The sequence below is a fragment of the Moschus berezovskii genome, chromosome 19 (assembly GCF_049115385.1).
Source record: "Moschus berezovskii isolate FMDL1 chromosome 19, NW_MosBer_1.0, whole genome shotgun sequence".
NCBI classification, from domain to species: domain Eukaryota; kingdom Metazoa; phylum Chordata; class Mammalia; order Artiodactyla; family Moschidae; genus Moschus; species Moschus berezovskii.
In genome coordinates, this window is record NC_142478.1 from 43,198,666 (window position 1) to 43,223,996 (window position 25,331).

Consider the following 25,331-nt stretch of genomic DNA (forward strand, 5'->3'; position numbering starts at 1 on the left):
CAGTTCTTCAGCGCTCTGTCTTCTTTACAGTCCAGCTCTCACAACTGTACATGACCAATGGGAAGACCATAGCCTTGACTATACAGACACTGTCAGCAGAGTAATATCTCTGCTTTTCAACAGTCTTGGTTTGTCATAGCTTTCCTGCCAAGAAGCAATCGTCTGCTGATTTCATGGCTGCAGTCACCATCTGCAGTGATTTTAGAGCCCAAGAAGAGGAAATCTGTCACTAGTTTCACCTTTTCCCCTTCTATATGCCATGAAATAATGGGGCACGATGCCATGATCTTAGTTTTATTAACATTTAGTTTTAAGCTGGCTCTTTCACTCTCTTCCTTCACTGTCACCAAGAGGCTCTTTATTTCCTCTTCGCTTTCTGCCATTAGAGTGGTAACCTCCGCATATCTGAGGTTGATGTTTCTTTCTCCCACCTATCTTGATTCCAACTTGTAACTCATAATATTTCATGATGAAATATTATTTGGCCCCAAAAAGGAATGGAATGCTTTATACATACTACAACATGGATTAACCTTGAAAACATAATGCTAAATCAAACAAGCCAGGCACACACAAAAACTGCATATTACATGATTCCATTCATACAAAATGTCCAGAATAGGAAATTCTGCAGTGACAGAAAGTAAACTTCTGGTTAGTTAGGACTGGAAGCATAGTGCACAGCGGGCAATAGCTAAAGAGCACAAGGATTTTCTTTCTGAGGTGATAAAAATGTTCTAAAACTGACTGTGATGGTAGCTACACATTCCTGTAAATACAGTAAAATTCACTGATCATATGCTTTAAATGAGTGAATAATACAGTAAAAGAATTATACTTCAATAAAGCTGTTTGTTAAAAAACACTAAGATATCAATATATGCTTATTAATAAGATGCCTTAAAATATAACCTGACACATCCAAGAGCTGATTAGGATGCAGGACAACTGGAAATTTCATGTGCTGCAGATGGAAATACCATATGACACAGCTGCTTCGGAAACAAGAATCTGTCAGTTTCTCATGAAGTTAAACAGCATGTAACCCCAGGAATTCCACACTTAGGTATTTGCCAATAAAAACAAAAATACACGTTCACATAAATTCTTACATGTACGTTTTACAGCAGCTTTATTCATAATTGCCAAAAACTAGACACAACTCAAATATGGATTGGGGATAAACAAATTTTGGTACATCTATATGATGAAATACTACTCAGCAATGAACAGGAAAAAAACAAACAAACAAACAAAAAAACACCTACTACTGACATATGCCACAGCATGGCTCAATCTCAAAGCCTGATGCTTGATGAAGAAGTGATGCAAGAAGATGGCCCACTACATGATTCGATGTATTAATATATGACATTCTGGGAAAGGCAAACCTGTACTAAGAGACATCAGACCAATGGCTGCCACAGTCAGGGCTAGTCAGAGGAGACTGACTACAGACAGGGGCAGGGAGCTTTCCAGATGATGGAAACATCTTTGACTGTGATGACTGGTGGTGGTATGCCTGTACACATGTTAAAACTCATAGAATTTTATACTGGGAAAGGATAAATCTTACTATAGATAAATTACATCTGCAGACTTCCTGCTAAGACTTCATGCTCCCAATCAGGGGACCCAGGTTCTATTCCTAGCCAGGGAACAAGATCCCATTTGCCACCACTAACAGTCTGAATGTTGCAACTAAAGATACTGCATGCCACAACTGAGACCCAGCTCAGCCAATAAATAATACTTTTTTTAATTATATCTGACTTTTGTAAAAGTTGCAACCAACTTAATTACAATTTGTGTTTGTAATTCCTAATACAATGTTGACAGTAGTATGCTACTACAATAATTATCTAAATTGGAAATGCAAGAATCCTTTGGCCCAACAGAAATTTATCAGATCATATATGTAAGGGATATTCCTTGTAGCACTGGGAATACGCTGTACTGGCTAAACACACACACACAGACACACCCCACAAGGGAGCTCTTCATTCACTGTTCCAGAAAGATTCCCAAATTATATTTTACAGTAAGTAAGTGAGCAAGGGACAGATAGATAAGTAGATATAATCTGGGGGTTGGGGAAAACATTTTGTATGGGTCTATGCACGGATCTTCAAAAAAAAAATCTTTGGAAGAATAAACAAGCAACTAAGACCACGCACTCTCTTTCAGGGCTGGAGACCAGGCACATGTGAAGCAGAACAGAAAGGAAGGCTCTCCTTTGTATACCTTTTTATAATTTTGACGTGTGAACTATACACACACACACACACAAAACCTAAGTAAATATTATTTAAAACACTAGTGTTTAAATATACAGTCTAAGTACAAATGATGAACATTTGTGGAACACTGCAAACGTTCCAGAGACAGCAACACATTATCATGTACACTGACAATGCAGGGTGAACTTCAGGCAACCCACTAGGAGGCTGCACTCAACCTTTCTTTCTGATCCCAATGCCCCTCAAAAACAGGAGCCTGGGGAATGGTCAACATAGAATGTTCTGGAAGGAAATGATATGGTTTTATTTTTTAAAGGAGCCATAAATTAGAAAATTCAGAATTAAAAAGAAAAGAAAAAAGACCTTGTTACCCCTTTGAAAACCTCCTGTCTTTCTGCCCTAGAGTACTGTGTTCTTCCATCCCTAAATTTTCTACGTCTTGTAAGGACAAAGAGGAACAAACTGGATTTGCTACCACAGACATAGCGACACAGGTCTCCTCAACTGAAACGACTCGAGCACATCACTGAAAGACAGATACATCCCCAGCACCACCAGAACATCTGGATTTCAGCATTTCAGAAGCACTTAAGACTCCTTAAGATCTCACATTCCAGAATTTAGCATCTGTCTTTCATTATATAGTTGAGATCAAGAAGTACAATCATAAAATAGTGTCGGATAATGCCAGACAATATAAACAGTATCTCTCTGCAAGATACAGGCTTATGAATTAATTCTTAGCATATCTGGATAATTTCTGAATGTTTCTCGATTCTGGTCAAATTCCAGTTCAATTAACCCCTTTCTAAGTAATGTAGTCAGAAAACAAAATTCACTTATGAGTTAAGACATCTTCATGGCAATACTCAGAGAAGCAGAAGTGCCAGGAATGTTTCACTCTCCAACTTGCTAGTTCCGAATACTACAACCCATTCAAATCTGGTCCCTGGGAGCAAGCCCCTGAGCCTCTCCCCGACCTTTTTCAGTCAGCACTGAAAACCAAGGCTTCCAGCTATGTTTCCAGACAGAAAGGAATTATTAATACAATTCTATGTGGAAATGTCATAAGCAACAGAAATACGAGGTATGTCAAGTCTGTGTTTTTCTGACAAACGATATACTACTGCTGAGAAAAACTTTGAATAGTTTCCCCTGAACCCCCACCCCAGTACCGAACAACTTAAAAGGCATCAAGCTAGCCCACACCAAAGATCAAAGAATTCTAATTGTAATCATCACTTCCATCCTCTTCAACTGATAAAAATCCTTAATAATCTAGTTGATTATTAAAAATAAAAAAAGGAAGCAAAAACCAATAACAACTAATCAGAAGATACCAAGATAATATATTTATCATGTTACTATGTCACACGTTATATAAACTGGATAAAACAAAGTACTGAAAAGGAGGAAAAAGAATAATACATTTACATCCTTAGGGCTTCCCTGGTGGATCAAATGGCAAAGAATCTGCCTGCAATGCAGGAGACCTGGGTTTGATCCCTGGGTCAGGAAGATCCCCTGGAGAAGTAAATAACAACCCTAAGGCAGTATTCTCCATGCAGCATGGAGAATTCCATGGACAGAGGAGCTTAGAGGGTTACAGTCCATGGGGTCACAAAGAGTTAGACATGACTGAGCAACTAACACTTTACATCCTTAAAACAGTATCCAGTGACAAAACTGTCAACAAATATTCAGTCAGTTCAGTAGCTCAGTCGTGACCGACTCTTTGCGACCCCATGAATCACAGCACGCCAGGCCTCCCTGTCCATCACCAACTCCTGGAGTTCACGCAAACTCATGTCCATCGAGTCAGTGATGCCATCCAGCCATCTCATTCTCTGTCGTCCCCTTCTCCTCCCACCCCCAATCCCTCCCAGCATCAGAGTCTTTTCCAGCGAGTCAACTCGTCGCATGAGGTGGCCAAAGTATTGGAGTTTCAGCTTTAGCATCAGTCCTTCCAATGAACACCCAGGATTGATCTCCTTTAGAATGGACTGGTTGGATCTCCTTGCAGTCCAAGGGACTCTCAAGAGTCTTCTCCAACACCACAGTTCAAAAGCATTGATTCTTCGGCGATCAGCTTTCTTCACAGACCAACTCTCACATCCATACATGACCACTGGAAAAACCATAGCCTTGACTAGACGGACCTTTGTTGGGAGAGTGATGTCTCTGCTTTTTAATATACTATCAAGGTTGGTCATAACTTTCCTTCCAAGGAGTAAGCGTCTTTTAATTTCCTGGCTGCAATCAGCATCTGCAGTGATTTTGGAGCCCAAAAAAATAAAGTCTGACACTGTTTCTGCTGTTTTTCCATCTATGTCCCATGAAGTGATGGGACCAGATGCCATGATCTTTGTTTTCTGAATGTTGAGCTTCAAGCCAACCTTTTCACTCTCCTCTTTCACTTTCATCAAGAGGCTTTTGAGTTCCTCTTCACTTTCTGCCATAAGGGTAGTGTCATCTGCATATCCGGGGTTATTGATATTTCTCCCAGCAATCTTGATTCCAGCTTGTGCTTCTTCCAGCCCAGCGTTCCTCATGATGTACTCTGCATACAAGTTCGATGCTACTAAAACCATCATGTGAAACTGTATTTTTTCAGATAAACCTAATGACTAAGACAAGACACTTAGAAGGCAGAGTTAATATAACAATATCTAACACTTATCAAGACTTATCTATTTGCTCAGTACCTGGACCTAAGTTAAAAATAGACCTTCCAGTCCTACTCTAACTCCAATTATTTTAAAAATTAAAATTTTAATAAAATTATTTATTTGACCACACTGTTTGGCTTGCAGAATCTTAGTTTTCCACCTGGATCAAACCCAGGCCTCCTGCAGTGGAAGCACGCAGTCTTAACCACTGGACCACCAGGGGAGTCCCAAAATGTTAATAAAATGAGAGTTTAGACCTGAAGCTCATCTGTGAAGTACAAGTAACCTAGTGAAGCATTTTACATAAAGAGAAATGGACAAATAAAGAGAAAGACCTTAAGCAAGTTGGAACTTCACTTTGTAACAGTCCCTACTACAACAGTCAGATACTGCCACTCAGTTTTACTTCAGAAGGAGTCTGGTAGAGTGGACACGTCTGCACTTTGAGGTCAGACAGTTATGTGTCCTTAAGCAAAGGAGTTAACCTATCTCAGTTGTTTCTTCACTGGTAAGTTAAGAGCAGCATCTCCTGCTTAATTGGGTTGATGCAAAAACTAAAAAATGAGGGGCGAAAACCTGGCTGACTTTCTGACACATAATGAAGACTTAATAAATGTCTATTGCTTTTCTGTATCGTGCCTCAGTTGTTCTAAGTTGCGTTCTCCCTAAGTACAAATGAAGAGCAAACAACACAACTCTAAGTATTATGTATTATTATACTAATGGAGACTTGAACTTTCAAAGGGGCAGCACTACAAAAATAACTCAATAAAAGATAATTAGAAACATAATATAAAGATTCATTTACTGTTGTACCTTTTAATAGTGAACGTTTACATTATGAAAGTAATGCCAATTCCTTTTCAAATTCTTCAAAAATAGTCATGAAATTTCTATTCCACATTCTTATTAACACTCTTCTGCAAGTTTTTGGCTATATCTCTAAGTTCACAGAGCATTCAAATTAAAGTACAGAATGATGACAGCTTTCAATAATCAGAAAAGAACAGAAAATCATATCTATTCATAGCACACAATTATAAAGCTTTTATTTCAGAAATATGTATTCCGATAAACACTCTTAGAAGAGACTATATATACATGTTACACATATGGAAAGACTTTGCCACTTGAGTACTTTTGAAAGTGAAAAAATGTTCGGTTCAGCTTTTCTACTCAACATAAAATCATCAAAACTACTCAAGATATATTGGTGTAGATGAGTTCCTACACAATGGTTCTTTGAAGTCTGAAAATGCTTTAACAAAGAAAGCTCTTTAGAAAGCTCAACAAGAAGCCTATGCTTCTAAAATGATCCAGATAAGTATTAATCTGGACAACCAAATAAAGAAATAATTTGAAAACATGGTCTTACTGCCTTACTCACACTGAAAAGAGGCATACTTCTATAAATACTACTAGCCAACTAGTATTATTTGTATGGCCAAGTAGTCTCTTATCTTTTGAAATGACTCACAGTTTCTACTGGCACTAACACTTTGACTGTGTCACTGACTAATGTCTTACATCACTGTAGACTCTTCCCTTTGAGAAGTACTTTCTCATATGTTATGTTCATTTAACCCTTAACAGATACCCTGGAAAACAGTGTACTGTTTCATCGACCAGAAAGCTGAGGTCCAAGGAAAGCTGCCAAAGTCACTCAGAGAATAGGAAGTACCACAGCAGCCCCTCTCTCTCACCTACTTTTCCCCATTAGATTACAGACCCCAAAATGAGTGACATCATTACAGCAACACCAATGCAAAAGAAGTTAAAGCATTACAAGTCCTGTTTCTCTTGGATCTTACAAGAGATCAGTTATACAATTTAAAATACTGTCGATCTGACTTACAAAGTACATGTATAAAACAAAAAGTTCAGAATCCAGTAAGAGCAAATGTACACACCCCTCGAATAAAATCCAAGGCAACAACTGAAGTCCAGGGCTTAGAATTTCATAAGATCATGCCTAGAGTTTCAGGCTTTTATTTCTGACTTACTTATGTGACTGACCAAAGTCACGGTGGCTAAGTAAAATTTGAATCATATCACCTACCCAAGCAATTCTAAGAGTTAATTGTGGCTGTCTTAAAATAATAATAAGCCCAAATTATGTTATACTCAAATAGTAAAAAATCATCTCCCAGGAGTTAAATTTTAAAATTATACCAAATTGGGTTGTGCCCTGTCAGTACTGCTTATTGAATCACATGGAAATGTCTGGCACACACTTCATATATTTAAGTATTTATGAAATGCTCAGGTATTATAAAACACCATGGAAACACAAATATCTATAAGATAGATTTACTTTCAAGGAACTTTTTGCAGTTTAAAATAAGAGATAAGGTACACTAAATACTGTAAGATGAAAGAAATTGAATGCACAAATAAAATGAAAACATATTCCATACTCATGGATTGAAAGAATTAATATTGTTAAAACGACCATACTACCCAAATCAATCCACAAACTCAATGCAACCCCTATCAAAATTCCAATGACATCTTTCATAGAACTAGAACAAATATTTATATGGAACCACAACAGAGCCCAACTAGTCAAAGCTATATTCAGAAAGAATAACAAATGTGGAGGTATCACATTCTCTGATTTCAAACTATATTACAAAGCTACAGTTATCAAAATAATATGGCCCTGGTATAAAAATAGACACACAGATCAATGAAACAGAATAAGAGCACAAAAATAAAACCAAACATACATGGACAATTAACTTACAACAAAGGAGCCAAGAGCACACAACGAAGGAAAGATAGTCTCCTCAAAACTGGTGTTGGGAAAGCTGGACAACTACATGCAAAAGAATGAAATGAGACCAATTATATTTCACCACACAAAAATCAACTAAAAATAGATTAAAGACTGGAATGTAAGACCTAAAAACGTAAATTCCTACAAGGAAACATAGGCGACAACCTTCCTGACATTGGTCTTAGCTATGTTTTTGGATTTGACTCCTAAGGCAAGGGAAACAAAAGCAAAAAATTAAAAATGAGACTTAGATTTCCCTGGTGGTCCAATGTTTAAGACTCCATGTTTCCACTGCAGAGGGTCCAGGTTCGATCTCTTGTCCCCCTGGTCAGGGAAGTTCCACATGTCACACAATTTGAAAATTAAAATGGGACTGCATCAAACTAAAAACTTCTACCATGAAGGAAATCACCAACAAAGTGAAAAGGAAGGCTACTGAAAGGGGACAGTTATTCACAAATCGTAAATCTGACAAGGGGTCAGATCCAAATATTTTGGTAAAAATCCAGATACTTTGGTAAAATCCAAAATATACAAAGAACTCATACAACTCAACATTTTAAAAAACAAGGTCCAATTAAAAACAAGCAAAGGACTGAGCAGACATTTTTCCAAAAAAGACAAAGAGATGGTCAATAGGTAAATAAAAAGATGCTCAACATAACCAATGATTAGAGAAATGTAAATCAAAACCACGATGAGATATCACCTCCCACGGGTCAAATGGCTATTGCCAAGAAGACAACAAATAACAGGTCTTATTAATACCAAGTGTGTGGAGAAAAGGGAGCCCTTGTGTACCGATGATGGGAATGCAGACTGCAGCCACTGAGGAGATCAACAAAGAGAATAATGGAAAAATTAAGAACAGAACTACCGTGTGTTCCAGCTACTCCACTGCTGGGTATTTATCTGGAGAACATGAAAACAGTAATTTGCAAAGATACATGCACCCTTATATTCAGTTAGCATTATTTACAATACAATAGCCAAGATGTGGAAACAGCCTAAGTGTCTACCAAGGGATACACAGATAAAGGAGTGTGTGTGTGTGTGTGTGTGTGTGTGTGTGCACACTATATACACTACAAAATATTACTCAGAATATTACCAGACGATAAATGCCTTACAGAGAGATGCAAGTTAAAAACAACAAAAATTTTCACAAAGAAAAATTCAACGTCTAGCTCAAGTGACCAGAAAAAGCTTCCTAGAGGAGGAAACATTTAAGTTAGCCCTTTTAAAATGCCCAGGACAGGTCTGAGGGAAGAACAGCGAGGAATGAAAGGATCCTGGGTAAAGAGGGTCCCTTGCTTGTGGCACAGGGACAAAGACCTGAGGATGACACAGTGAGAAGGAAAGGAAGAATCAGGAAAGAAAATACATGGATGTTTTCTTTCCCAAACTCCATGGTTAGCTTTTTACAAAATCAATTTGAACATAGGAGCAGTTTACCCAGAAGATAATGCAAGAGTATTGTTCTTTGTGGTTACAAGTATCATTCTTGAAAATTACCATCCACAGGAATGGCTTCTGCTTGTCAAGAAATGAGGCCTTAGGATTTTTCTCTCTGAAATACCACCCTAAACAAACAGGCCCACAGTAGAGCTTCTTTTCTCGTACTATTCATCTTATAATCAACCGAGAAGAGTAAAAATGAAGGGAAGTGTAAATTACAACCTAGCCTCCTGGTTTATGGAGGACCACCATGGGTTCCCATAAACATATTTAACTTGCTCATTTTCATGATCAGCAAAAGGGAATATTTGCCTAATAAATTAAGAAAATTCTGAGAAATCCTTATAACCTTCTGAAAGAGATGATAGAGATTGGCCACTTTTTTTTTTTTCTTGTCTAAACCTTGGACAAAAGAGAGTGATATTTTACCAAAAAAAAAAAAAAAGTCATTTAACCTATTTTAAATATAAAGAAAACTGCTAGATACACAAAAGGGGAAGACAGAGGATGAGATGGTTGAACGGCCATCACCCACTCAATGAACAAGAGTTTGCACAAACTCCAGGAGATAGTGAAAGACAGGGAATCCTGGCGTGTTCTGCAACATGGGGTTGCAGAGAGTCAGGCACGACTGAGTGACTGAATAGCGACAAATACAAACGGCTAGACGTTAAGCTATGGGTGAGAGCTTTCTTAATTCTAAAAAATGTCATCCAGTTTGGTGAGAAGTATGGTTTTCTTTTCACCAGACTTTCAAAGATTTCCAGGAGATGCTAGTTTCTTTCTTCTTTCCCCTGTGCTAGTCTGCATTTTCCTTCAACCAGTTTGAAGGTAAATAACGTCTTCCTAAAAACTGGCTCAAAATGTTTAGCATTAATCCCTTCCTTAAAAAAGACACACAAGCAGAAATGTTCAAAATTCTGTACAGTATCCCTGCAGTTTTAAATTAAATAGCTTTTAATCCTTTCCAGAAGACTACATTAATTGTCTTCTGGAAGATTTTTCCTAGACAACTGACAGTAAGAAAACTGATTATCCTCTAAGGATTAAGTAAGGGAGCAGCTTAAATACTAGGAATGTTTCGACTAGGAGAGAGGAGGTCTGAAACTGTATACATTGTAATAAGATTTCCATTAACATTTTCTACAAAGTTTCACTGAACACTGGCAAGGCTGTTGCAATTTTAGAGACCTTAGTGTCTCTTTCCTAAACCATGATGAAAGCATATCTTCTCAAGAAAGTAATTTCATTTCTAACCCCAGAAGCCTCATTGAAATAGCCTCTTTTCTTTACTCACATCAATATAATTAATTACCATAGCTGTACACGTTATCATTTGTTCACTAATTAAGTTATTTTTGTGATTGCCAAGAACTAACAGCTACGGAGGACAATTCTGCAGCCACTATGAAAAGGAAAGATCAATTCAAAGCAAGTTTCTGTTTAGGTGCAAGACATAGAAAGGTAAACAATATAAGAAAAAGCAAAGAGTTTTATCTCTGAATCCAATTTAAAGGTTTAGATAATATGCCTACAATCATTTTTCAAAAGCTAAAGGTAGTAGTAAAATCATTCTTGATTGCAAACACAACGGAAATAAAAGCATCTTTGAGTACAACACAAAGTTATTAGGCAGAGCACCCAGGAGGTGCCAAGAACAGGGGCTGGTCCATCTGATGGGCTTATATAATTCAGTTTTGTTTCATTTAGTTCAGTTCAGTTCAGTCGCTCAGTCATGTCTGACTCTGCAACCCCGTGAAAGCCTAAATCAGGAAGAGGATTTTTCTTAAAACTTCTCACCTAACTCTAGATTTCTTGAAAACCAAGAAAAAGACAACAGACACAGTTTCAATAAAGTCAGGTTGGAAAACTGATGAATTAACCTATACAAAAAATATGTCCTTCCTGGAAGCAAAACAGTACGACTCAGGAAAAAAAAAAAAAACATATTGGGTAAACATTAGCAGATGAACAATAATAACACATATTACACCCAGTGCCTTTAAGACATTTTATGAACAGTTACATTAACAATGCTACTATATAATAAGATGACTGTTCTTTCAGATTGTATTTGTAAAGAACACCAGAAGACACTTTATTAGAATGACTAAAAGTCCCAGTACTCTTTTGGCTCCATCTCGAAAGAAAAAATAATTGAAATTGACAAAACAGCTTTGCTTTTGCTGCGTTTAAAAAACAGTGCATCTAGGCTGGGCTGAGATGCCCTACTTTGTTCCCCTTTGCATAAAGATGTGTGCATGCTCAATCACCATCAGACTCTCTGTGACCTCATGGACTGCAGCCCGTCAGGCTCCTCTGTCCACGGGATTTCCCAGGTAAGAATACTGGAGTGGGTTGCCATGCCCTCCTCCAGGGGATCTTCCCGACTCAGGGATCAAACACATGACTCCTGCATTGGCAAGCAATTCTTTACCACTGAGCCACTTGAAAAGCCCCTTGTATAAACATACCTCTTTGATTACAGACCTGCAATTACAAAAGACATATTAAATCCTTGAGCCCTGAAATCAGGTGGAAGTTCTCAGAAATGACAGTCTGTGAGGCAAAGGACAAATTTCTGTAGAGCCAGACAATAAGTATTTTAGCCTCTGCAGGCCATACTTAGCCTCTGAAGCACAAAAGCAGCCACAGACAACACATGAAGAATGAGCCTGGCTGGGTCCCAATAAAACTTTATACACAAAACCAGGCCGTGGGCTGAATTTGGCCCAAGGGCTGATGTAGGAGATTAAGTTTTCAACAGTGTGCTGGCTCTGTCCCTGTGGCATGGGGAAATTCACCAACTACTCTTGGTGTTTATTTTCTCAGGAGTCCCAAACTAGATCAGGGATTTACAGCATTTTTTTAGTGGTAAGTCTCCCTTTTCTAATAGAAGTTAAAGGTGGAGACTAGGCCAGATTTCCAGGACTCTCCATACACCCCTGGAAGTCTCCATGTCTGTGGTACAATGATAGCTGATTCTACAGTTCCACTCAGCATCAAGAACCAATATTGACAAGTCTGTTTCCCTTTAGGCATCATCAGGTAAGGGAAGCAGTCTATGGATTACATGCCTTTCCCATGCTCCGGAATCATACCATCCCTTCCCATAAAGAAGAGCATTATGGGAATTCCCTGGCGGTCAAGGGGTTAGGACCGTGCGCTTTCACTGCTGAGGACCCAAGTCTGATCCCCAGTTGGGGAACTAAGATCCCACCAGTCAGGGGGTGTGACCAAAAAAAAGATCATTATATGACAAAATTAAAAATTACAATGTACAGGTAAAAAGTAGAAATCAATGAAGTTAATTTCTACTCTATACTTGTATTTAATTAAGATGTCTTTTACTATAAATGTGTAAATATTACCCAGAATAAGTGTTGTGTTAGTACAGTTTACTTTTTCCTAAAGTTTTATATATAATCCGTAAGTAAAGATCTAAGCAGAGAGTATTTAATCTATTTCTGAAACTGCCCCTTAAGAAGTTAATATGTGTGTGCTCAGTCACTCTTTGCAACCTCATGTAAGTGTAGCCTGCCAGGATCTCTGGCCATGGGATTTTCCAGGCAAGAATACTGGAGTGGGTTGTTATTTTTTCTACTCCCTATCTTTGAGACCCAGGAATCTAACCAGCATCTCCTGCATTGGCAGGTAGATTCTTTACCAATGCAACATCTGGGAAGCCCAAGGAGTTAATCTATACAAATAGTCATATCTATTCAAATGGATCAAAGCTAAGATCTCTACTTAGTAACAGTTTATCAGCAAATTGGTTCTAAATACTAGAACTGAATTGAATTTTATAATTTAAGTCTGTCATTACACTAGTGTCCCTGACCACAGTCAAAAATCTCAAAGTAATTAAAAAAAAAAAAAGGGTTCTGCAAAGTAAAACAAAGGTGTCACAGCAGCTCAGAGGAAGAATTTATACACTCTGTTAAATAACAGTCAAATACAGTGTAAATGACCGTTCAATATATCAATACCAAAGTGATTAAACTTATGGGGAGGCAACTGCCTGATACTCAAGAAAAAAAACTTTGTTCCACAAAGTTACATGTATCTACAAAGGAGGGCTTCTGTGTTACAGAAATTAAACTTCTGCTCCTATTCAGCTTTTATCCAATTCACTATTAATGTAAGAGTATATAATTACATTTTCCACTGTATCTCAAATTCTCAGGGGAAAAAAAAAAAAATCAAGTCATTAAACAGCATTTATTAGCTCCAGTTCTGTGCTATGGGGTGTGCCAAGACCTGAGTTTTAAAGACGCATAGCAAATTCCAGCCAAGCAATCTCTCCAGTGGGGCCAAAAGACACCTTACACATTAATCCATTTTAAACGAAATCAAAGTCTTAACTTATACTCCAGATTCAGGCGTATTTTAGACCTTAGTCCCCCTCCCAAAAACAAATAACTTACAAAAAAAGAAAACAGAATGTTTTAAAATAACAAATACCCCAGACTCTTTCAAGTAACATTTCTAGCCGTCAGCTTCTGATAGCAAATGGTTTAACTGACCCCACTACACATAGGAGCAGTTTATCTACATGAATCTTGAATGTTATCATTAAAAGCCCATAACTAAACACATCAATCTAAAGCAAGACATATTTCATACTTAAAGTTTTAATATCAAAGTCAGTCTTCTCAGACAGTAAAGAATCTGCCTGCAACACAGGACAGCCAGGTTCAATCGCTGGGTCAGGAAGATCCCCTGGAGAAGGGAATGGCAACCCCCTCCAGTATTCTGGCCTGGAGAATTCCATGGACAGAGGAGTCTTGCTTGTTACAGTCCATGGGGTCACAAAGAGACACAAGTGAGTGACTAACACTTTCACACACTTTCACTGGTCTCGTATAACATTCAATATTAAGTCACTTTTCTCAAAGACATAAGTTTATAAGTATGAATTCAGCAAATTACAGAAAACTATTTAAACGATCTTTTACAAGTATTTTATATATGACTGCATATTTATAAAATGATGATGATTCAGCTTGTATGAAGAATGACAAACTGAAAACTTAAAAGTCCCAGAAAAATAACAAACACTGCTACACACAGAAATATCAGAACACAAAACTGAACACACAAGGAATGAAATAAAATTTTAAAACAGAGTGCAACTGAGGCAAAAAGAATGTAGAAATATAAACCTATGCTTTATTTTAAATCGATACAGAAATCAATAGTTCCCACTTAAAAACAGACTTAAAAGTCACATTTAGTATTTTATTTATATATAATGTTAAATTTATATATAATGTTCACACACTGGTATTTTTACCTCTATTTTTAAATAAGAGACTGTGCTTCAGAAAATTAATAGTCATACATCTAATAACTGAAAAGTTAAATATATCTATGTGACTCCGAAACTGCAATTACAGTAAGGTAGCTCTATATGTTACTGTAAAGACCTCTGGAAGTAAGACTTTCAAAGAGGTCTCCTGAGAATCACTCTGTAAACTTCTTACAATCATCCGTTTCCTACACAAAGTAAGTTGGGCAAAGACTATCAGCTCACAGCGCTCATTCATCTTAACCTCCTTCTTTCCTGCCTTTCTGCAATATACAGGCTTAAGTGCAAAACATTCACATTTCCAGCCTCCTTTGCAACTAGGAGTAGCCATGTGACCCAGCTCTGGTCAATGACAACACCTGGAGAGGACTTCACTTCAAAATAACAAACTCTTACCAACAAAAGAGGTAAGAGGTTCAACCTCCTCCCATCTCTCCTGCTTGGGATGCAGCCATCATCTTAGGACTGTGAAACCTAAAATTACTTGCTAAATAGCATGAGCTAGTTTCCCTAATGAAATCTTTGAGCTTCTCCATCAGGCCTGAACTGCCTAACTTAAGATTTCTTATTTTGTGAGAAAGATAAGCCCATCGCTAAGCCTTCATGTGTGTGGTTTCTGATAACCTGCAGACTAATGCAATGCCAACACAATCTAAGCCATGAATCAATTCTACCAAATAGATTTATGTAATGATCACTTCAGTGAATTAACTGTAAGATTACATGAATGATGAAAAATTATCTAAGGGAGAAATAAACACCAACAACTGAAAAATAATATGGGAGGGGTGTTTGAGGGAGAATGGATACATGTGTATGAATGACTGAGTCTCTTCCCTGTCCACCTGAAAGTATCACAACATTGTTAAGAAGCTTTCAGTTCAGTTCAAAAATAAAAAGTTTTAAAATATAACAAATATTAAGCACTCAAGTCAGAGACTGTTAAAAAAAAAAACTAAAAATACGTGAGCATATTTAATCTATACAATCACGTAAGGCTGGTAATAGGAGTTGCTCAGTCGGGTCTGACTCTTTGCGAACCCATGGACTATAGACCAGCAGGCTCCTCTGCCCATGGAATTTTCCAGGCAAGAATACTGGAATGGGTTACCATTTTCTACTCGAGGGGATCTTCTCAACCTAAGGATCAAACCCACATCTCTTGTGTCTCCTGCTTTGGCAGGCGACTTACCACTAGCACCACCTGGGAAGCCCCTACTCATCGGGGCAAAATTTTAACAATCCTTGACAAAAACAGAATATGGTGAAACAGAGCTAAATTTATTCTGAGATTATAACCTTTCTGTCTTTATGATATTAGAATGTCCTTTCTTTTATGAAATGAGAATAGTGGAAAGCAAGTTTAAATTCACTTTAACAAGCTTACTTGTCAAAATAAATAGGCGACAAATCAATATCAGAAGCCCAGAGTTTTATGATTTTTAAAAAGTCCTTGAAATCCAAAAGCCTGAGACCCCATGAGGTTAAGGTACCTCCCCAGGAACACAAAGCTGTCTGTGGTCAGGATACCAAAGTTCAGGGTCATAGCCACCAGGTTAGATGAAGGGAATATACTCAATAAACTCAAAATAACTCTACTGTGAATGCACTTAAAGACATAAATGTGAAACTACAAAGGAAAGCAGCCATCCCACCAAATGTCAAGTGGGAACAAGGACTTTTAAAGTGAAATGATTTTACCATGCTGACCCCCACAGAGCTTCCTCTAACTGATGCAGATTTAAACCATACCAGAGAAAATGGAATCAAGATAGGAATTCTCACCCATTCCAACTTAAGTCTCAGATGACTTTAGGTTTGGAGATTCACATCTGGGATTAAAGAACTTGTGGGTCTCGGCATACACTGTCTGCCTCTGAAAGAAGTCTGTGGTTTCCCAACTGAAGGAGCAGAGCAGTGCTTGATAACGCCACCCCCTAAAGCTCGCCCCTCAGTTTATTCCAGTCCCACAAAAGTAAGGGAATCTGACACAAATGAAGACTAGAAACAACTGATATGCAAACAAATTCTTCTTCACCTCTATTCTTGGCATTTCAATATTTTTTCTAACTCGTGAGTTTTTAAAACTCAGCTCTAGTTGTTTGGAAATGTATAAATTTGATCAAGCACTTTCTTAATACAGTAACAAATTTAACTTAGCCAAACATTTCTAACCATTTGACCAAAAATTTTCTAATTTTAGTGTGGAGCTTGCAAGACTGCATAATGTCACTTACAGAAGAAACCAGAAACTTTACTGCCTTGAAGACTTGAAATACTTAACTTACATACAGAACAACTGGACAAATGTTAAACAGCGCTAGTTAACATCTATATATTTTCACTTTTTTTACTTTATTAATGTAAGATTTTAGTTATACTTCGCAGGCTGGCCAGCTCTTCCTTTTCAGTTGAGGCTTCAAATGTAGTTACTGAAAGCATCAAACAGAAAAAAATCCTATTGAAATATAGAAAACAAATGGCTTTATCTTTATAATTGAAAATAGTAAATATCTCCCAGCTTATAGTTTATTTGTAGTTATCTCAAATGTTAGCACCTATATTTTTTAATCTAATCTTCCAGCACTAGTTTCAGCTACAGAAAAAAAAAAACATAGTATACAAAAACAGCATGTATTCTCCAATATTTACCACACACAAAAAAGAAAGGTAGGTGGCTGGCAGAGGTGGGGAGGTTGTAACAGAAATGCAAAGGCATTATATATAATTTACATATAATTTTCCATTTATATATATACATAAAAAATATATATATGGAAAAAAGATTTGTAAAGATATTTCTGTCTTGAACTGATTTTAATGAAACACTGCACACACAGCTCACAGGTCTCATCAGCTCCAGCTGTAATAGGGCCTCTGACCTGCCTCTTCAACACCCACTGCCACCCTTCCCCTCCCTTCCACCTCCTCACTCCTACCAAAAGTAACAATTTAAAGACTTTTTAAGTTCACAGGAAAAGAAGGAGAGGGGGATGCTACAAACTTGATTTCACCTCAAGTGACTTCCTTAAACTACTACCACAGTGTCTTTTCTACTTGCTTCATGTGCACGGAATATTTTATCTCCTGCACATTGTTTTCATATACCAAATATTCTAATTCACTTACATTTGGGATCATGAAATCTTCACAACTGGTAAAATACACTGCATTTTTATGGGAATAGCTACAAAATTTAGGAAAAAAGGTGACTAAATTTTAGCTCTTCTTGTCCATTTATTGCAAGCTTGGATGTGTGTGTGTGTGTGTTTAATTTCCTCTAATATATTGATTCAGCCATGTCACTAATGGCCTAATGTATGCAAAATATTTAGCTAAAAGGTACTGAGCTCTTCATTAAGATTCACTCCAGAAAAAAGATTATTTTTTTAAATATCTTATTTTGGTGGCCTCTTGTCAGAGTCACAACAACCCCAAAAGCTGGTTGTTGGTTTTCTTTCACTTTTAATTTTGACATAGCTTTACACTAAAAGAGGTTTTTCTTTATAAAAGGTAGTTCAGAGATCCGATACACTCTTCTACAGCCTGCCACAGTAAAACTATCAATTCAAATGCCACCAGTTGTCCCAGTGTTTACTTTCTGGTCCAAGACCTCACCCAGAATCCCACAGCTCATTTGCTTATAATGCTTCCTTGGTCTCCTTCAATCTGTGGCTCTTCTTCAGTACTTAATCCTTTTGTAACCTGAACACACTTCTAGGTACTGCCCATCTTGTGTGTGTAGTTGCTAAGTCGTGTCTGAATCTTTGTGACCCCACGGACTGTATAGCCTGCCAGGCTCCCCTGTCCATCGGATTCTCCAGGCAAGAATACTAGAGTGGGTTGCCATTTCCTCCTCCAGGCTGTCTTGTCGAGCATCCTAAACTCTGAATTTGCCTGGTGTTTTCTGACACTCAAATTGAAGGGCTTTTTAGTAAGAACACCACTTCAGATGTGCCCTTCTTAGTGCATCATGTCGACACATCTTGTGATATAACTTTGATCACCTAGTCAATTTGGTATCTGCTAATTTTCTTTACTTTAAAAGTACTGATTTCCCCTTTGTAATCAACTGATCTTGTGCAGAAGACACTTTGAGACTAAGCAGATATTCTGATATCCGATGTATATATATTTGTCGTCATACCCTCACCCACTGGTTCTGGCATCTACTCATTCTTGCTTGCAACCATTACCACTGTAAGGTTTGCCTACAGTGATTTTCCACTTCCATCATACCTTCGACTTTTTTGGGGGGGGAGGAATCCTACTGTAACAAAGGGCTATCTCTTCTCCCCTATTTATTTATTTAATAATTTACTTATGTTGGCATGAGCTCATGTATATTTTTTCCCCTAGAGGTATCATTCCATATTTGGTTGTTCAAATTGTCCCCCTGGAACTCCTTTGTATAAATACATCCATCAGACTTCCTTCTGAATTGTAAAACACCACTTTGGTTGAGGAAAACCAGGTAATTTCTTTTCATGACGTATCCTAGATGGTAAGACTACCTTTACACTTACATTATATACACAGAAAAAAAAATGTTTTTATGGAAAAAATAAAACTATATATATTGAAATATCCCAAATGTGTTGTAATCTCACAACTCTTGCTCATCCAAGATCTAATGATCTTCAGTCTTTATTTTATATATATGGTTATTAACAATTTCTCATTGTTACTGTTTTAAATTAACCTTACCTTGTGCTGCCCCCACCCCCAAATACTTTTGGTATCTCAAGAACATAGCCCAAACCACTCAGAGAGGATAGTAACTAAACTTATTTTGGCCAAAAGGTAACAAGCCTTAATTAGGCTAACTGAAAAAAAGACAATCCAAAAAGCCAATCTGTGTATGACTCCATTTACATGAGTCTTGAAATGACAAAGTTACAGCAATGGAGAAGAGATTAGTCCTTGCCAGAGGTAGGGCTGGTGTGATCGTGCCTCCAATTTAAAAAAAAAAAAAGAAAGAAAAAAAAAAAGGCAACGAGAGGAATTCTTGTGGTAATGGAATCCCTCTGCACCTAGGCTTTATCAATGTCAGTATCCTTGCTGTGATATTCCACTACAGTTTTGTAAGATATTTGTAATGGGTAAAACTGGGTAAAAGGTACAGAGATCTCTGCATTATTTCTTACAACTGCATGTGAATCTACAATTATCTCAAACTAAAAACAAAAATTATTTTTTAAAAAGAATGTTTCAACTCTAGCGTGAATACTCAGGAGACATCAGAATCACCATCGTGAATCGCTTCAGTTCCACTGATTGCTAGCTGGCTTCTAAGACAGTTACTATCAGCCCTCCCCAGAATAAGCCACCAACGGTTAACTCTTCTTCAGGGTCTCTTCTTTTCTGATTAGCTTCTACGTGAACACAGACCACAAGCTGGAGAACAGAAAGCTGCCAAGGGCCGGAAAGGATAGGCTGGTCAGCTGAACTTCCAGCAGTTCACAGGATCAAAATGTAAGTTCTGATTGCAGCTTATCTGGCTCTCATTAAATATTTGAGAAATTCTAAACCTCTAGAAAACTGTTACCGAAAACAGGGTGAGGAGAGAGAACAGCTCACATAATACCAATATCATGGAACTATCACCGGGGTCCACACTTCCATATCTCTTTACATAAGTCTGGACCAAAGTTCTTTGAGGGAATTATAATTCCTTTTCATTACCTACAAAACTTACAAAGTAACAAAGCTAAAAAAAAAAACAACAACAACCAATTTTTTCAAAAGAGTCAAGAAGGCAGTCTTTCTGTTTTTCGAAAAGGTTCAGTTCAGTTCAGTCGCTCAGTCGTGTCCGACTCTCTGAGACCCCATGAATCACAGCACGACAGAGTCGGACACGACTGAAGTGACTTAGCAGCAGCAGCAGGCCTCCCTGTTTATCACCAACTCCCGGAGTTCACGCAAACTCATATCCACAGAGTCAGTGATGCCATCCAGCCATCTCATTCTCTGTCGTCCCCTTCTCTCACCCTCAACCTTTCCCAGCATCAGAGTCTTTTCCAGTGAGTCAACTCGTCACATGAGGTGGCCACAGTATTGCAGTTTCAGCTTTAGCATCAGTCCTTCCAATGAACACCTTACTGTATCTTTATTGCAAATAATTCATTTATGTCGGAAGCAAATGCTGCTATTACTTTATGTAATACGACTTTATATGACTTGAATTTCAAACATCAAAGGCAGACCTTACAGTGTTTATTTAATTCCCCCCCGCCAAAATCTACCTGGATGAAGTTTTCTCAGGCCAACAGAAAATTAAGAGGAAAAAAAAAAAAGAGAACAGATTTATGGTTTCAAACAGGAGAGGGTCGGGGGAATGGATTGGGCATTGATTTATGGTTTCAAACAGGAGAGGGTCGGGGGAATGGATTGGGCATTTTGCTAGCAGATGCAAACCACTATATATAGAATGGATAAACAAGGTCCTGTAGAGCATAGGGAACTACATTCAATATTCTGTGATAAACCAAAATGGAAAAGAATGTTTTAAGGAAGATCTTATAGGGACTTCCCTGGTGGTCCAGTGGTTAAGAATCCTCCTGCCAAGGACACAGGTTCCATTCCTGGCCCAGGGAGATCCCACATGCCAAGGAGCAACTAAACCTGTGCACCCCAACTACTAAGCCTGAGTGCTGCAGCTCCTGAAGACCACGCGCCTACAGCCCGTGCTCACAACAGAAGCCACCACAGTGAGATGCCCAAGCACCACAACCAGAGAAAGCCTAAGCAACAAAGACCCAGGGCTGCCAAAAAAAAGTTATATCCATACCGAACTGAATCACTTTGTTGTACAGCACAAATGACCACCGTAAGTCAACTATACTTCAATTATTACAAAGTGATATTATTTGATCATAATATGAATAAAGTGATAATAAAGTGAATTATTACTTGTGAGTTTTCATAACATAAAATTATAGTGTTAAGAGGTTAACCAAACGGGTGGTCTTTTCTCCAAGCTTTCCTCTCCTGGGTGAGTCTGCTGAGGGCGATCCCCGACATGTTCGCGTCCCTTGGGCTGCCCGGCCCGGTGAGCGAGGCATACTGTTTTTTGTTTTTTTTTTATTTTACATCCTTTCTTGAGAGGAAAAAAACTGCACCAAGTTGGCAACCAGGAAGTCCTCTTCATTTTTTTTTTTTAATTTGGGGGTGGGGAGGTGGGTGGAGTTGAGTGTCTGTGAAAATCCCAGGGTTTGGGAAGGACTATATTAAACCAGCCTCCACACAGCACTGCAGTTACATTCATTTTGAATCTCAGCCAAGATATGCAAAGCTAATTATGGAACTGTTAATTACTAAATGTTTAAAAGGTTATTTGAAGGCGACTAAGTTTCCACCAATAATGCAAAAGAATGTTAATAATTTTTACCACAAACTTAAGTACTCACTTGTTCAGAGCCACATGCTAATACAGTCTGAAATTAGCTTTTCAATAATAAATGTGCATTTTTTTAACCTCCAAATTCAAATATCATTGTTATGAGAGCTAAATGCTTGTAGACAAACAGGCAGTACTTTGTGAGACATGCTTTTCAAAATTGCACCCAGATCATTTAGTTGTGTTTTATGAACAAAAACTACTTGAGACAAATTATTTATTACTAGAGCCCCCAAACGAGCCAAAATATAATCAAAGTATAAGTTGTCAGATGAAAATATAAGACTAATAAACAATGATAAAAAGAAAAGGAAATTCTTATGTGTCAATAGACAATTCTTCCACTAGATTTGAAAGTTAAACATCCACCAGAGAAACTCTTTTGTGCAGATTCTCACAATTTCAAGTTCCCTGTGCTAAAGGCACTTTTTCAACCCTCTCATTAAGACTCAAGAGGTATTCTACCAAGTGACTTTTGCAAAGAATTGTCTTGCACTGTTATGAGCTCTCTGATGACAAATTCATGAATTAGCAACTAAATCAAAAGGGAAGGCCCAAACAGCACCCCCTAAAAAAAATCAGTGAAGAACAAAGTAATATCATTAACTAGGAAGAGGCAAGGCAGGAGCTGTTTTTTAAAATACAAACCATTTTAAAACACAAATCATTTTAAAAAGTAACTTTTACAACTAGCTAAAAACACATATTAAATCTTTAAAGCAGAAAAAACAACTCTGCAATAGATGTGTCACCTGAAAGACTAAAAGCAGGCATTTAAACACCCTACCTAAGCAATCTGAAAGGGTCTGAACTCAATGAGTTAATAAAATGGTTTGGAAAACTCATTTTATTGTTTAAAGCCTTGGGAGCAAAGCTGTTTGTAATTTATTTACATCTTTTACTTCACTAAATTGCTTAGGTGACCAAGCTTCCCACTTAAGTGATTAAAGACATAAACCCAAATAGTTTAATAAAGCAATTACTTAAGAGTCCTGTTTTCAACAAGAAGTGCACTGAAAAATATCAATAGAACGCGTAGTGTTCCTTACTTTCAAGGAGGTTAGTGAGAATACAGTGCCCCATTGACTACAACTTAGCCATTTTCCAGACACATAATACTGGACATACCGGATTAAAGATAGCTTGTTTTCCTCCTCCCAGAGTATCAGGTGAAACAGTGACAGCCCCTTAAATCTGAATGTGCAACATCTGGCTAAAAATTCGGGTGACAATTTTGCTTGCTTCTCATTACCATCCCCCCTCTAGTGAAGTGCCTAAATAAATGGGGAAGATGGATTCCATTTCCCAGGTGGCTATGAAAAGCTTCCTAATTTCATAATAATTTTCAAAGTCCCTGGGTCTGTACTGAGGTTCTCCCTGCCCCCAAAACCTCTTTTTAACTTCTTAGCTGGCTTTTTAGGTTATACAAGTGACAGCATGATTACTTCTAGGCAACTGATTGACCTGGTACAAAAGTATGTCTTCTCATGGCTGGGTTGGTGGGATTAAAAAAAAAAAGGAAATGAATTTAACAATATATATATATATGTGTGTGTGTTTTCCTCTTTTTTCTTACAGCGTCTTTCTTTTGCTTGTCGTAAGAATCATACAAACTCCTCATAAATCCATCCTGAGAAACAGAAGGAAGCACAACAGCGAAACTTTCCTGATTCATGTGTGTCTGTTCATAGGTTTAATAACTTTGCTTTTATATGACAAAATTCTAACTCTCAAGTAGTCATGAGAAAAGAGAGTGCAGGAAAACTTCCAGTCCTTGCATTCACAAAGCACTGAACAGAAAAGGCACCTGACACCAAAGTTTACTTCTGAGTAAATTTCAAACTTAGAGGAAGAGTAATTCTTTTTAACAAGCCAGATAAAGATGGGAAGCATTCACCTTACCAACTACTTTCTCCTTAAAATGATAAACATGGAGGTTTGCATTGAGCATTAAAGTTAATAGGGTGGACACCTATGAAAGTTCAAAATGTTTGGTAAGTTTCTTTAGGGTGACTTGTTCTGTGAAGGTGTGGGGGGAGGAGCAGGGGGGACAGAGATAAATATGCTGTTTTCAGACTGTCAGTGAAGTTTGCACATTGTTGGTGTCAGTAGCAACTGGCCCACTTCTGACTCAGGCCAAGTTCTACGTTGGTCGGTTTTCACTCTGTTCTCCACAGCTGGCATGGAAACAGGAAAGTTTAACAGTTCATTTCTTTGGCACAATCCATGCACTGTCACAGTGGACATTCTGCCTCTTTCAGCCTTGTTTGGTGACCGACAACCCCCCCCCCACCTGATAGTAGGTATTGAGTCATTGCTATTCTAATCAACCAACCGAACACACCACTTCCCCCTCTCTAATTTCCACCCAAGGCCTCTGACATCATTTTCTGACCACCTTACTGAGTCCTAACATTCTCAGCATGTGTGATTTCACTTGGCACCTCAAACACTGAAAGGCATTGAAACACTCGACTGAAATTAGCTTTTCCATCACACTGTGGCTGAGAACCTACAGTTTCAGACGCAGAGGACGGAGTGATCGCCAACCGCAAAGCAAACAGTAGGTGGAAAAGGCACAGGAGAGGCAGTGCAACAAGACCTGAGCAGGACAGTCCTTGTTTTTGGTAAAGTCATCCTTTAGAACGGTGACAGCGGGAACTGAATTTTCCTTGTAAAATTTATCACCCATCTTCCACATGTTTGGTAAATATGCGCACTCTAGCTACACTCCCCAGATGTGACGGCTGCATCAGAAAAAAGATGAAAAACGGTACCAGGTGCCATTCCTGGGCCTTGCCCAAAGGCAGCCAGTGGAAGAGTCTATTTTATCCTCTTCTCCCCGCATTAAATAACAACCGTCAACGGCGGAGAAGGAGAGCATTTGGATGTGAACAGATGGCATCCAACACCTAACAAGCGAAGCCACTCTTTCAAGCACTAGATCCTAAATGCCTCATGGTCCCAAGGATCAGGAGGGCTTATTTGTCTTAAGTAGGTTGGCAGCAGGATCCCCTGGAGTCACCATCCCAACGCATGCGTCATTATCCAGTCAGCAACTACAAGCAAAAAAAAAAAAAATCAAACCACCACATTTTTATAAATTTCCCCCTTTCTAGTCCAACTAGAGACGACCAGATCCAGCACCATCAGCAATTCCTCCACTTAGAGCCAGAGAAAAATAAGCCTGAAGGTAAACGAAATGTATAAAGGTTAACAAACTTACCTAATTTTGACAAGGTTTTGCAACACCAGAAGAATCCGCAGGGTGCCCTTCCCGGGGACGGGGGTGGGGGGGAGGATTAGTATTTGAACATGCCTGCTCTGCAGTTCTGTCTGCAATTGAAACTACAAGCAGCAACCTAGCTATCCAACTTTCTTCCTCCCTTCCTTGGAAAGCGGTATCCTTTTCCCCCACAAAAAAAGCCAAACAGTAAATATACAAACATCTCAACGTTTCACTTTAGAAAGCCAC

General features: G+C 38.2%; 1 protein-coding gene across 9 annotated transcripts in view; it reads right to left on the reverse strand.

Moving 5' to 3' along the window:
• Positions 1-25,331, reverse strand: part of RAPGEF2 (Rap guanine nucleotide exchange factor 2) — a 265,728-nt gene that overhangs the window by 239,777 nt on the left and 620 nt on the right. The window lies entirely within an intron of this gene.